This window comes from Lepidochelys olivacea (assembly GCF_965140295.1).
Source record: "Lepidochelys olivacea isolate rLepOli2 genome assembly, chromosome: 7".
Lineage (NCBI taxonomy): Eukaryota > Metazoa > Chordata > Testudines > Cheloniidae > Lepidochelys > Lepidochelys olivacea.
Window position 1 is genome coordinate 46,458,519 of NC_140417.1, and position 12,354 is coordinate 46,470,872.

General features: G+C 40.9%; 1 protein-coding gene across 1 annotated transcript in view; it reads left to right on the forward strand.

Moving 5' to 3' along the window:
- Positions 1-12,354, forward strand: part of RAD54L2 (RAD54 like 2) — an 88,581-nt gene that overhangs the window by 43,939 nt on the left and 32,288 nt on the right. The window lies entirely within an intron of this gene.

Sequence of the window (12,354 nt, forward strand, 5' to 3'; positions counted from 1 at the left end):
CCTTCCATTCTCCTCAGTGACTTACAAGCAATCCAGATTTGTAGACAGCCTCAACTTGTTGATGAGCAATGGGGTGTGCAGAGAGCAGCTGTTAGAAATTCAGCAGCATGCGAGACAGCTGTGGGAATGAGGAGGAGCAGCACAGATGGCACAGAGTTAAGATGGGAAAGAGAAGGAATAGTCTGGCTTGCAGAGAGTAGCTGTTGTTCTTCTGCAGCTCTTGTGTTATATCAGAAAGCAGGATACTGGGCTAGATGGACCATTAGTCTTACCTAGTATGGCTGCTTTTATGTTCTTATTGGAAGGTGAACAGCATGTAAGAAGTGGTAGGAAAGAAAAGGCGGCAGAGAATATGTAGCATGGCCATTGTCCAGTCGTGGAGATCTTTCTTACTGTGTGTCTGTGTAATACAGCTGAAATATAACAAAAACATTGGATCCAAAGAAATTAGTGGAGGAGCAATTTCCTAGTTACTCTGATAAGACTGGCCTCACAAAAGGATATTCCATAAATGGGCTTATCTATAATAAATTACCTCCCATGAAGAGATCATTTTATGAACTGACAGTTTCTGGCACAAGAACTCTACTTGGGTGTGCTGATGGTATGTGGTGCATATTTGTTGTGGTAAATGATGATGACAACACTGGATCTTTGCCTTGTATGGAAAAGTTCTCTTCCATTCTCCATTGTAAGACACAGAAGAGAATATGCTGTTTATTGAACCATGGAAAAGGAAAGACCTAGGTCATCCTATTTCTTTGATGCACTAGTCTTTCATTTTCCTGATGTTGCATCCTTATAACAAACGTGTTGTGGAAATGGCCCTCTTGTCACTTAGATGCCTGCCTGCCTTTAAATCTTACTTCCTAGTTTCGTAAATGTGTTTGCTCAGACTTTCTGTTCATGCTTGGATCACTTGTACCAACCCCATTATGTACAATACCAATTTGTGTATTGTAAGGCCTGCTGCAGATGTCTCGGCTTCATGTTTGATTTTCCTAATATATTTGTCCCTTGCAAGTTTTTCCTGGAGGAAGTACGAGACTGGGCTGGATTTGAACCAGTTACATGGAGATGAAAGGCTCTGCGTCCCATTCCCTAGCCTCTGAACCATCCAATTCCTTCTTTTACCTAGTTGATAACTTCTTCTCAATAAGATATGTACAGGTCTTCTTAATAAGATATGTACAGGCAAGCCCTAATTACTATACAGTCCTAATGTGTTTCAGAGTTGTGATATGCTCCAAAGCAGTAAGAATATTTTGATGCTTCTAAGCCTTCACTGAATTCTAATGCCCTTGAAAATAAGATGCCTAATACCAATGGCTGTAGTTGCACATAGTGCCGGTAGGTACTGTCCAAGTTTCTGAAACAGACTTCTGAGTGAACTTCAGTCCTTAAATAAATACATCATATTATACTATTTCACTCCTGGAGCCCCCGCATATCTGTGCCACTATTTCTTAGTCACAGTCTGCTCTTGCTGGTCCTCTCCTAGTATTGCCTGCCAGTTGTTTCATGTTGCGGACTGTTGTTGTTCAGTAAGAGAGAGTTGACGTTTTGTCAAACTGATTTCACATGCCACCTTTCTAGAGGTTGTATTGTTTCATTATACTGCTGCAGTGTTTAGTTTTTTGTGCTACCCACTCAGGTGACAGAGTTAAAAACTTAAAATTATGTCCCCGCAGTATTTTTCTTCACTATAGCTAGGGCCCTTTGTTTTCAGTTTTTATTTTATTTTTCCCAGGAATTTATCAGTGTTTATTACTACAACAACAAAAGCAGGTTAAAATCAGTGGGGAAAAAATATTATTTTTTCTGGGTAAATATCGGGGTTTATTTTGATTGAATTCCGTTCATCAAAGCATTAATCTACTGAATACTTTTTCCTCCTATCCTTCCATCAATGTGATTTTCTGCAGAACTAAAACATGGAACCACACCATTTGCAGTGCTTACATTCAACTTCATCCTTTTCTTCTGTTTTTGTTTTTTGAAAACTTTCAAATATTTCCTTTAGCAGCTGTGTTAGTCTGTATTCACAAAAAGAAAAGGAGTACTTGTGGTACCTTAGAGACTAACAAATTTATTTGAGCATAAGCTTTCGTGAGCTACAGCTCACTTTGCTCAAATAAATTTGTTAGTCTCTAAGGTGCCACAAGTACTCCTTTTCTTTTTGCAAATATTTCCTTGTGTTCTGAAATGTATTCTGATCCAGATTTTCCTTTTCTTCCCATTTTAGTGTGTCACATCTTTAAACTGTTATTTACTAACAACTTGAAATGTGTATGTGATGGGGATGAGATTCAGATGCGCACATGTGCGTGCCTGTTTATTGTGTGCATCTTCTAGACTAATACAAAGCCTTACTTCAACAGTCAGCTTTGCATATACACATAGACTAATGTATTATAGTAATACATATATCTCATGCAATGTATTATATTTTTGTAATAAAACTTTTTTTTCGTATATTTGAATGATACAAAAGTAGGGTGAAAATCAGCAAAAACTGAATAATACTTTTTGTAAAACCTGGGATTTTTTTTCAGTACAAATCGGTTTAAACTGAAAGCGAAGGGGCTTAACTGTAGTTGAATAACAGGAGAAGAAATATATATACTTTCCTACTCCCACCTTTTTTCAGAAAAGGGCCTTGCTGTCTCTTGTGATAACATCACGTCTTGAGATGATCAGCTTTTCAGTGAATGAGGTTTTTGTTTGTATTATAGTAATTTAAGAGTTCCCTAGTCAGTGGATGCTTCATTCCAGTCCATCACCCACAGGCACATTGCTTTCTACAATGATTGAGTTTCTCTGTGAATGGAATCTGACATGGAGAAGGTGTCTGTAGCAAGGTTAGTCATGCATGATCATTAGCTGCATAGGGTGTCAAACATAGCCGTGAAAGCACTTGTTCCCTCCTGTTACCAGTGTTGTGGTGTGACAGCCCTGCTAGTCCAGAGGAGTGACTTTCTTGTGAGTGGGGAGAAGAGGTAAGTGGGATTTCCCCAGCATTCTCCCCCCACCCCCCCGCACGCGCGCACACACACACACAGTTACATACAGTGTTGCCAGTTTAGTCGGTTGGAAATTTGAATTGAAACTGAAACATTAATACACATTTTAAAAGCATATACAGTATATGAGAAAATACTTGTATCTGAGAAAGCATAATGGGTTTGAAAAGTCTGAACAAAGACTAGCTTCCTCATACAGCTGTTGTTTATGACAATGTCGGTGCATTTGTTTCTGCTATATTGGCCTACCTTATAATTTCAAATTATGATTTGTAAGCAAGGTCTGAATGAGCTCTCCCCTGACAGCTAGTAATGAGCTAGGAGTGGATGTAAAGGCTTCAGAACCAGACTGTATTTACCTGAGCACACCTACTCTGCCTAGGTATCCAGCAGACAGAGCTGTGCCACCCAAGTGATCAATTTTGGCTGGTGTTGGGTTACAAATCACTATAGTATTAAATGTGGGGGTCATGAAATGTTATCCTTATTTGTATGAGTAAAGTGCAGCAGAACTGTACTTAGCCTGACTGAATGAGGGGGTCTCCCTCTGTGCTTAATTTGTGCAAGGGCTTGCCAGGGTTGAGCCCCAGCAACTCTAGGCTTGGCAGTTCATAGCCCTGTGACCTCTGGGCTTGCCACATCAGTTATGAAAGTAACAAACTTGCTTGAGCCCCGGCACCTCTTTCATTACAAATTAAGCACTGGTCACCCGCAACTGAACTGCACTCCCTAAGCAGGAGGTTTGGATGCCAGATCCTAGTGAAGAGAGAGAGGGTGGGGCACAGGTATTTTGCTTGGTGGTGTGGGCTTTGCCTAAAAGTCACAGGCGCTATTTGACTGCGACTCTCTCCTGTTTAGGGAGAGAGCTGATTAGGCTCCATAGAGAGTCTTTTGGTTTAAGTGACCACTAGAGCTGAAGGCACTGATCATCTGGTCTAAGTGTTTAGACCTGCTGTGGGAGGGTGTTTCTGTGGAAGAAACAACCCAACCTGCACTAGCAGCAAGGTTCCTCCACTGAGAGCTGAAATCACTGAGAGCTCGCAGAGGTCACAGTGGCAGGTGGCAGCAAAAGGTTATGGTGCAGAACCGTTGGGGATGGAGTGATAGAGTGAATGGTGGCCCGACAAACAACAGCGGCCAGAGCATTTGTTTGTTGGACTGTGTTTTAGTGACTTCACTCCAGAATGCTAAATTTCTGCCTGGGAAACTTATACAAATATACATTTCCTACTAGGTAAAGATTTTAAAAATGCATTATTTGCCAAGGTCATTATCTCACATCATCGCTATCTCAAGAGGTCATTATCTTGGGAAGTTTCTGTATTAAACTTTTTTGTTATAATTAATTTTTATGTAAGAACGGCCATATTGGGTCAGACCAATAGTCTATCTATCCCAGTATCCCGTCTTTCAACAGTGACTATTCCACGTGCATCAGAGGGAATGAACAGAACAGGGAATCATTGAGCGATCCATCCCCTGTCATCCACTCCCAGCTTCTGGTGAACAGAGGCTAGGGACACTCAGAGCATGGTGTTGCATCCCTGTCCATCCTGACTAATAGCAATTGATTGACTTAACTTCCATGAACTTACCTAGTTCTTTTTTGAACCCTGTTATAATTTTGGCCTTCACAACATCCCTGACAAAAAGTTCCATGGGTGACTGTGTGTTGTGTGAAGAAATACTTAGTTTTGTTTGTTTTAAACTTGCTGCCTATTAATTTCATTGGGTTGACTGACCCCTGGTTTTTGTGTTAAGTGAAAGGATAAATAATACTTCCTTATTCATTTTCTCCACACCAGTCAAGATTTTATAAGCCTCTGTCACATCTCCCTTAGTTGTCTCTTTTCCAAGATGAACAGTCCCAGTCTTTTTAATCTCTCCTCATGTGGAAGCTGTTCCATACCCCTACTCATTTTTGTTTCCCTTCTCTGCACCTTTTCCAATTCCAATATATCTTTTTTTTTTTTTTTTTTTTTTTTTTTTGAGAGGGGTGACCAGAACTGCACATAGTATTTAAGATGTGGGCATATCATGGATTTATATAGTAAAATTGTAGTAGATTGGTTTGCCAGACGGGTCAGTTAAGCCAGTACTGACAACCTATATGAAAAGGCTGGAAAACACTATGCCTCTGGACTGCATCAACATGCAGAAAGCCTTATAAGCCAGTCACTGTCAAAGCCAATTTTAGAAGAACTTAATGAGGCTGTTAAGAATACTGGAGACACAACACAGTTTATGTGAACCAACATGGCTATTGCATCATACTTTCTTTTTAAGCAAGAGATATCACGCACTGCAAACTGGAGATCAATGTTAAGTGCCTTGTCACTTGTTAATCCTGAAGTTGGACACTAGTTTTGAACAAGGCTGGCAAATGCTCGCTATCTTTCTGGGGAAAAAAAGCTCAGCTGACTCTTTAGAAACATATGGTACAACAGTGAAAGACTCAGCAGTTGAAAAAGTGAAGAACTCTCTCACCATATTTAAAAAAATGTGCATATAAGGCTAATGACTGCACCAATGCAAATAGGCATCAAGTATTAAGTCATTGGGTATGTTATCTTGATGTCCGTGATAGGCCAGTAGATGCATTTAAATGTACAGGTTATAGAAGACACCATCAGCTGCGTCTGTCACATCTTAGAAGAGTTAAATGCTTGTAAATTGAACCCCAAACAGATGGCTGCTTGTGCATTTGATGGAGCTGCAAACTTCTTTGGAAGACATGGTGGAGCACAAGCTTTGCTCAGAGAAAAGTGTAACCCTGATCTCTCCTATACACACTGCAGAGGCCATCTACTCTAGCTAGCGCTAGGATGAATTGCAGAATCTTCAAAAGACATTAAAAGCTATAAATGTAATGGCTTTGTTATACTCACTCTTCTTTTCAGCAAGAGTCCAATAGGACTGAACGTCTTGGAAACAAAGAAGATACACTGGGACTGAAGTTCAAATTAGACCAACCTGGGAAAACCTTCTGGCTTTCTCATGAGCAATTCTTGGCTGTGGTCTTAAAATTACTGCAACGATTATTACTGGCTTTGGAAAGTATCCAGCAAGATAGGACAGATCTAAGTAGTGAGGCTGATGGGCTACTTTTGTTACTAAGTTCAGAGAAGACTATTGCCATTCTCTCTCTTGTAAGTCTGCTGTTGAAACCCTTTGGGTCATTAAACAATGTCATCCAGGCATCTGCTACAACAGTAATAGATCTCTGCCCATCAATAGAAGCTATCCTTGCATCAATCAGAAATATCCATTGAAAACGTACTGGAAGAAACAAAGGCTTCAGTCCAGAAGTTGACTAATGAAGTACTTATATTGACTCCCTACTTGAAGATGAGAGATGTCTGTTTTATAAAACACCTACAGTTGGGTGGAGTGAAGCACTACCAGAAATGGGGCTGCTATGTGATCACGACAGAATAGAAAATTTTGTACACAGAGTGGAATATCATACAATGAACTAATGAAGATTTAACTTCAACTTCTTCATCATCACTAGTGGTTTGATCCAATCTTTGTGCTATGTTTCCTGGGATGAAAGAAGTAGAAATTCATCTCTTGCTACTCCCAGTCACAACAGCTACAGTTGAGCGTTCTTTTTCCTCATTGAATAGAATTTTGTATTCTGAAAGAAGTCGCCTTCTGCCTGATTATGAGCATATCATGAAGAACTGGAAGTAACGGACACACAAGAAGACACCAGAGAGTTGTGCAAATATTACAACAAGAAACCAAGAAGGATGTATGTGTCGTGCTTCATAGTAGGCTTGAGTAGCCAACTTTAATTTCTGGGATTATTTTAAAACATGAGTTAAATCTAATAAATGGTTGTGAAACATTTTTCAGTTTTTATTATGGTGCCATACAGCTCACCTTCACCCTTGCCGTCTCAACCCTTGTCGGTCCTCACCTCCCCTGTATATTCAAACACCTCCCGCTAATTTCAATTCCTGGGGAAAACACTAAAGGTCTGTCTCTTACAACCCCCCAAATCTCATTAGTGGCATTTTCATTGTGTTCAGATCCTTCTGGGGGTATGCTATAAAACATGTTAATGTAAGGAAAAAATAAACAGGTTACTCTGTTGTCTGTTGTTGTGTAACAAGTTTACAGGTTCCTGAGTGATTTTTTTCCAGTTTCACTTGCGTGATCTGTTTTAGGTTAGCAAACACCATGTGGGCAGTTAGCAAAATCACATATAACAAAACTCTTCCCAAAGCCAAAAACTACTTATTTTCTAATTTCCCCCTTTCCCTTTGCCCTGATAATCTCTGGTGTATAGTTGAGAGTGTGTGCATCTCTGGCTGTAGATTTCCTGTTGCCTGTTGGAATTCCCCTTCTGTGGGGCCCCAGTTGAGTTTGAATGGTTATGTAAGGAGTTTTGTTTTATTCCGGTCTGCCGCTGTTAGTTGAAATGGATTGCAGGCAAAGTGAATGGGATCAGAACTGAGCAGTGTGCAACTTTGCTGCTCAAGCCACCAGAGAAAGAAGAGACACCTGCCCCCATACACGCCCGCCCCCCCTCCCCCTCACTTACATGCTCTTCTTCTGCCTTTTAAAACCTTCCCCTTTCTCAGGAGTGGCTGCGGTTACTGCCTCTGATTTAGCACATATGCTGATCCCAAACTAACAGGACAGAACAGCTCTGGTGATTGGTTCCCAGCTATCTAGCACCTACCTCACGCTGGGCTGTGCAGTTTGAGTGTCTGAGCAAGGGAGGGAGATAGTGACACTTCTACTGAGGCTAGAAACCAGGCAAATATAATCAGTTATAGAACAGTGACCCCGCTCAGCCACAGCTGAGTTCTGGAGGATATATGCTCACAAATTCCCACATACTGGGCTTGTGGAACAGAGCACTAAATGCTATTTACCAAAGTTATTTTCAGGAATACACAGCACCAGGATTTTACTTAGCCTGCGTTCCACCCTGGGCTACTTTGTCACAGGGCATTTTCCCAGTTACGCATTCCCAAAACTAGCAGAGCATCTTTAGTGCTTACTTTGCTCCTGGCAGAGATACAAACTGTTGGGAGTGACTAGAAACTTTTGGCCTGAGGACCCTGAGACTAGAATAGCTGAGGAGGCTGATAACTTGTTGCCATATTGACCCTCCGCTAAAACGCTGAACCAGCCACTTGGTCACTGACGGAGATCTTGCCTCAATCAGCAGAGTACATTGAGCAGCATGTTACTCTTGGATGAGTCTCAGCAGTTTCCAGGTAAGATGCAGGGTTTTTTTCTCTTTTGTTTCCTGCTTTATGGTGACACTATTCATTTTAATACTTCCGTGTTGGGATATGGCAGCTGATATTTGGAGAGTGCCTCCTAGAATCGCTCACTTGGGATCCAAGAGAGTTTTGCGAGGCACTGTTTTTGGTTTGGCATTTGTCTGACAGTGATGAATTTGGCTCAGATTTCAGGCCTTTCAATGCCTGTATAATTCTGACTGAGCAAATTTAAAAAAGAAGTTCCTTGTATTGTATGTATTTATTTATTTGCATTACTGGTTTTGTTGGTAAAATTGACGTTTTTAGTAAAGGAAGTGATAAAATCTTTTGCATCTGTCTGACGGGATCACAGCTCTAGTTTCTGCTGCTCTTTGAGTTGTAGGAGTAGTTATTTAGTGAACAAGGATGTTGTATTTTCAGTATTCTCTGTCCTTTTCCCTGTTTTGATGCATTTCTTGCTTTTCCTCTGTTCCTGATGGAGTTCTAAGAACACATGCTTGTAAAATACTTGCTGAGAGAGGATGGTGCTAACATATTGAAGCCACTTGCTCCTTGTTGAACCCTTGCTGACAACTGCAATACTTAAGGGCTCTGGTCAAGCAATACATGATCTCTCTACCACCATTCCCTATTTCCTAGCCGTCTCTAATTTGTGTCTGGCTGCCAAGAACTGCTCAGCTCTTTTTTCCTTTGTTTTCCCACTCCCATTAAGGGGGATGTACTAGGGAATATCAACATATAGTTTGCCTCATTGAGATGGAGCCTCTAAAATTGGTCTCTGATGTGAAGAAGTAATGTTTGAGAGAAACTTCTCCTTTAGCCATCCACACTTACTGTACTATATTTTGGTTTTAGTATCAGGTGGGCCCTATATCAAAGATGGAGTTCTTTTCTTCTTACCTTACTGGAAGGATATAGGTTATGGGGTCTATTGCTCTATCTCATGAAGCTCATGTAAAGAAGACAATGGACTGTTCAGGGTCTGCCTTTAAGTTCCCTATCATGCATAGGGCCCGACGTGTGTGGTCCTTATTTGGAGTGTAAGGAAACAGTTCAGTGTGTGTCTGACCAGTAAACAGCCTCATGAAGTCTTATTAGAATCCATTTTGTTCACCTTATATGCCTTTGATCTGGAAGAGTGACTGTGCAGGCAGGATGAGTAAACCAAATCTGGAAGGGAGGGCATGGATGGGAAGAGGATTACATTCAGAATGACTTGGATAAACTAGGAATATGGAACATATACATAATTTATGTAACCCAATGTAGGGTAATAGAGCTGAAGATAGGGAAGAAATAAGAAGGGAAGGTGGTTTCAATGGTGATACACTTGAGGTTACAGATTAGAGATGAGAGCAGTTCCTGGTTAGAGTAAGCCCAAGAATTATAAATGGAAAGATCTAGTTGGTGAAAGTTATGAAAGATTAGTCCTGCACAGCATTGTATTACACAGGGACTGGAGTTTGAGGCTTGAGCTCTGTCCTAGATTCCAGGCTGTCAGAGCACAGACAACTCTGAGGGTTGAAGGAGCATTTTGCTTGTGTTATCCAGCAGTCCCTATCTGGCTGGTGTGTTCTGGAGCAGTCCCTCTCTAATGGCAAGGATGTTTGCAATGGTACAAGTATTTGGGAAGGATTCATTTAGAGGATCCTCAGGACTTGGGTGTCCTGCATCGTGTGTGTGTGTGGCGGGAGAAAGGGGGAAATAAAATTCTAGGATGCTTCACGAAGTTAAGTTAGAACAGCTTCCCATTCTTATTTATTTGTATTGGCGTAAAGCCCTGATCAGAGATAGAACACTGTGTACTTACTAAATTTTAATAATCCTCATCAGTGATACTTTATGTTCTGTAGCCACTCATCCATCTCAGGATCTCAAAGTGCCTTGAAAACAATTCAGCCTTACAGCACCCCTGTGAGGTAGGGAATCACCCTTACCCCCATTTAATACTGGGGAAAAGCTCAGGCACAGAGAGGTTAGATAACTTGTACAAGATCACACGAATAGTCAGTGGCAGAGCTAGGAATAGAACCCAGATATTCTGACTCTCTCGTTCTGCACAAGTTGGTGCTTCTCTCTCTCTCAAATGGCTCTTGATTGGTCTAATTCAGTATACTGCTCTTTAGGGGTAGATCAACCAGTATGTGCTGAACACACAGCATTTGTGTTCCCAGTTGTCAGCGCTCCATTTTGTCACATGTTTTTGGATCTGGAATTTTTCCAAATTTTTATGGTACCACCATGTGGTGAAATTTTGTGGTGTTAGTGTACGCTGTCTGCACCCTGTTTCAGCTGAGTATATCATCATGTAAGGTAAATGACTGACTGTTAATGAAAAAACCAAACCACAAAACACCTTCTCTCTGATGGCAGTGCTGATTGTAATATCTCCCTTCAGTGAGCCCAGTGCAGGGCCAGTGCTGCTTGTGGGAACACCATTTTCTTTCTGGAACCTATTGAGCCAGTTGTTCCTTTCTTAAATGTTATGTGTCTGGGGTAGATAGTGGTGCCTCCTCTTGACATCATGGCTGCTTCTTCAGGCTTTGACTGATGTGATTCTTCTGATCACTGAACACTTGTGCAGCCCTTTTGTGTTCTGGGTCAGATTGGTTCAATGCTGCTGTCTCAGAGTATGCTGAACAGCACCAAGTGAAGTATTTCTAATTAAACAAAGTCCTTAAGAATTCCCCTGACATTATTTTATGGACTGAAGCAGAAAGTGGCATTTGAGTTGAGGTCTGTGGGCTTTTTTAAATTCTAAATACCCTATCAATTTTTTCAGTAAAAATTATGTTTAAGGAAGGAAGCCTAGTCTAGTGATCTGAGTGTAGGACCAGGGCTAGGAACTCAGGAGTTCTCATCTCAGCTCTGATACTGACTCTGGCTTCAGGGAAGCTACCCAATTTCATTGCCTCATTTTCCCTATCTGTAAAATAGACATGATATTTACTACTTCACATAGCTATTGCGAGGATCAATTAGTGCTTGTTAAAGCCCTTTGACATAAAATGCTTTGTAAGTGCCAGGTATTATTGTTTCTCTACTCTTCCATTGCACCATTGCCACCATAAACAGTATCAGTGGTGGCAAAGGGACACTCACACACTGAAGGATACTTTGTGAAGGGATTATCTTTCATGCAGCTCTTTAAACACTGATCAAGATTAAATATCCTTTTTTCTAAACAAGCCCTGAATGAGGCTGTGGTGAGGGCTGAGAGCAAAGATTAGCATAAAAGTCTAATTTGCTGTCGTTGCTTTTTTACCGTTTTTTGGTGGCCTTGGAACCGTGTGGCAGCAATAATCCCCTCTTTATTATCTCTCATTACCCTGAGGCTATCCTAGTATAAAACTAATACCATGACTTCCAACCTCCTGCAGTAAACTAATCCTTATGTAATCATTGAATAAGGCAAAATGCCTGCTCCCCTACCTTTTGTACTCATCCTATTTTCCAAGCCCCTGAAAATTACATGGATCTACAAAAATAATGATAGTCTCAAGACTGACCCATCTTGCAGGACACATGAGAAGCTGAGGAATATTTCTGTTTACTGGGGCTGAAATTTTCAATTTGGGTGCCTAAATCCATACTTAACCACCTAAATGAAAATGGTCTTATTTTTAGAGGTTCTGAACTTCCATTGAAATCAGTAGGTGCTCTGTGGAAAATCAGGTCACTTATTTTGGTACCTAATTTTTGGCAACCTGGTTTAAAAAATATATCGTGGGTTATTAGAATATTGGTTAACTGGGCTAAGCAGAAGCGAGGTTTCAGTGCCTTCCTACATACAAAAACAACGAGGAGTCCTTGTGGCACCTTGGAGACTAACAAATTTATTTGGGCACAAATTTTCCTACATACAATTACTGAAGTAGCAGCTTGCTGAAAACTTCTTGGCTCTGGAGACTGAAATATTTCCTGGCTTTATAGTATTGGAGTCATGCAGACATTAATTTGTCTAACAAAATTGGATGTGGAGGAGAATGATCGGAAGGACAAATGTGAGTGAATCACAGATGGGTTAATACTAGATGATGGAGGACAGTTCTGGGATTTTGGGGTGTGCCTGAATTCAGGAGTGC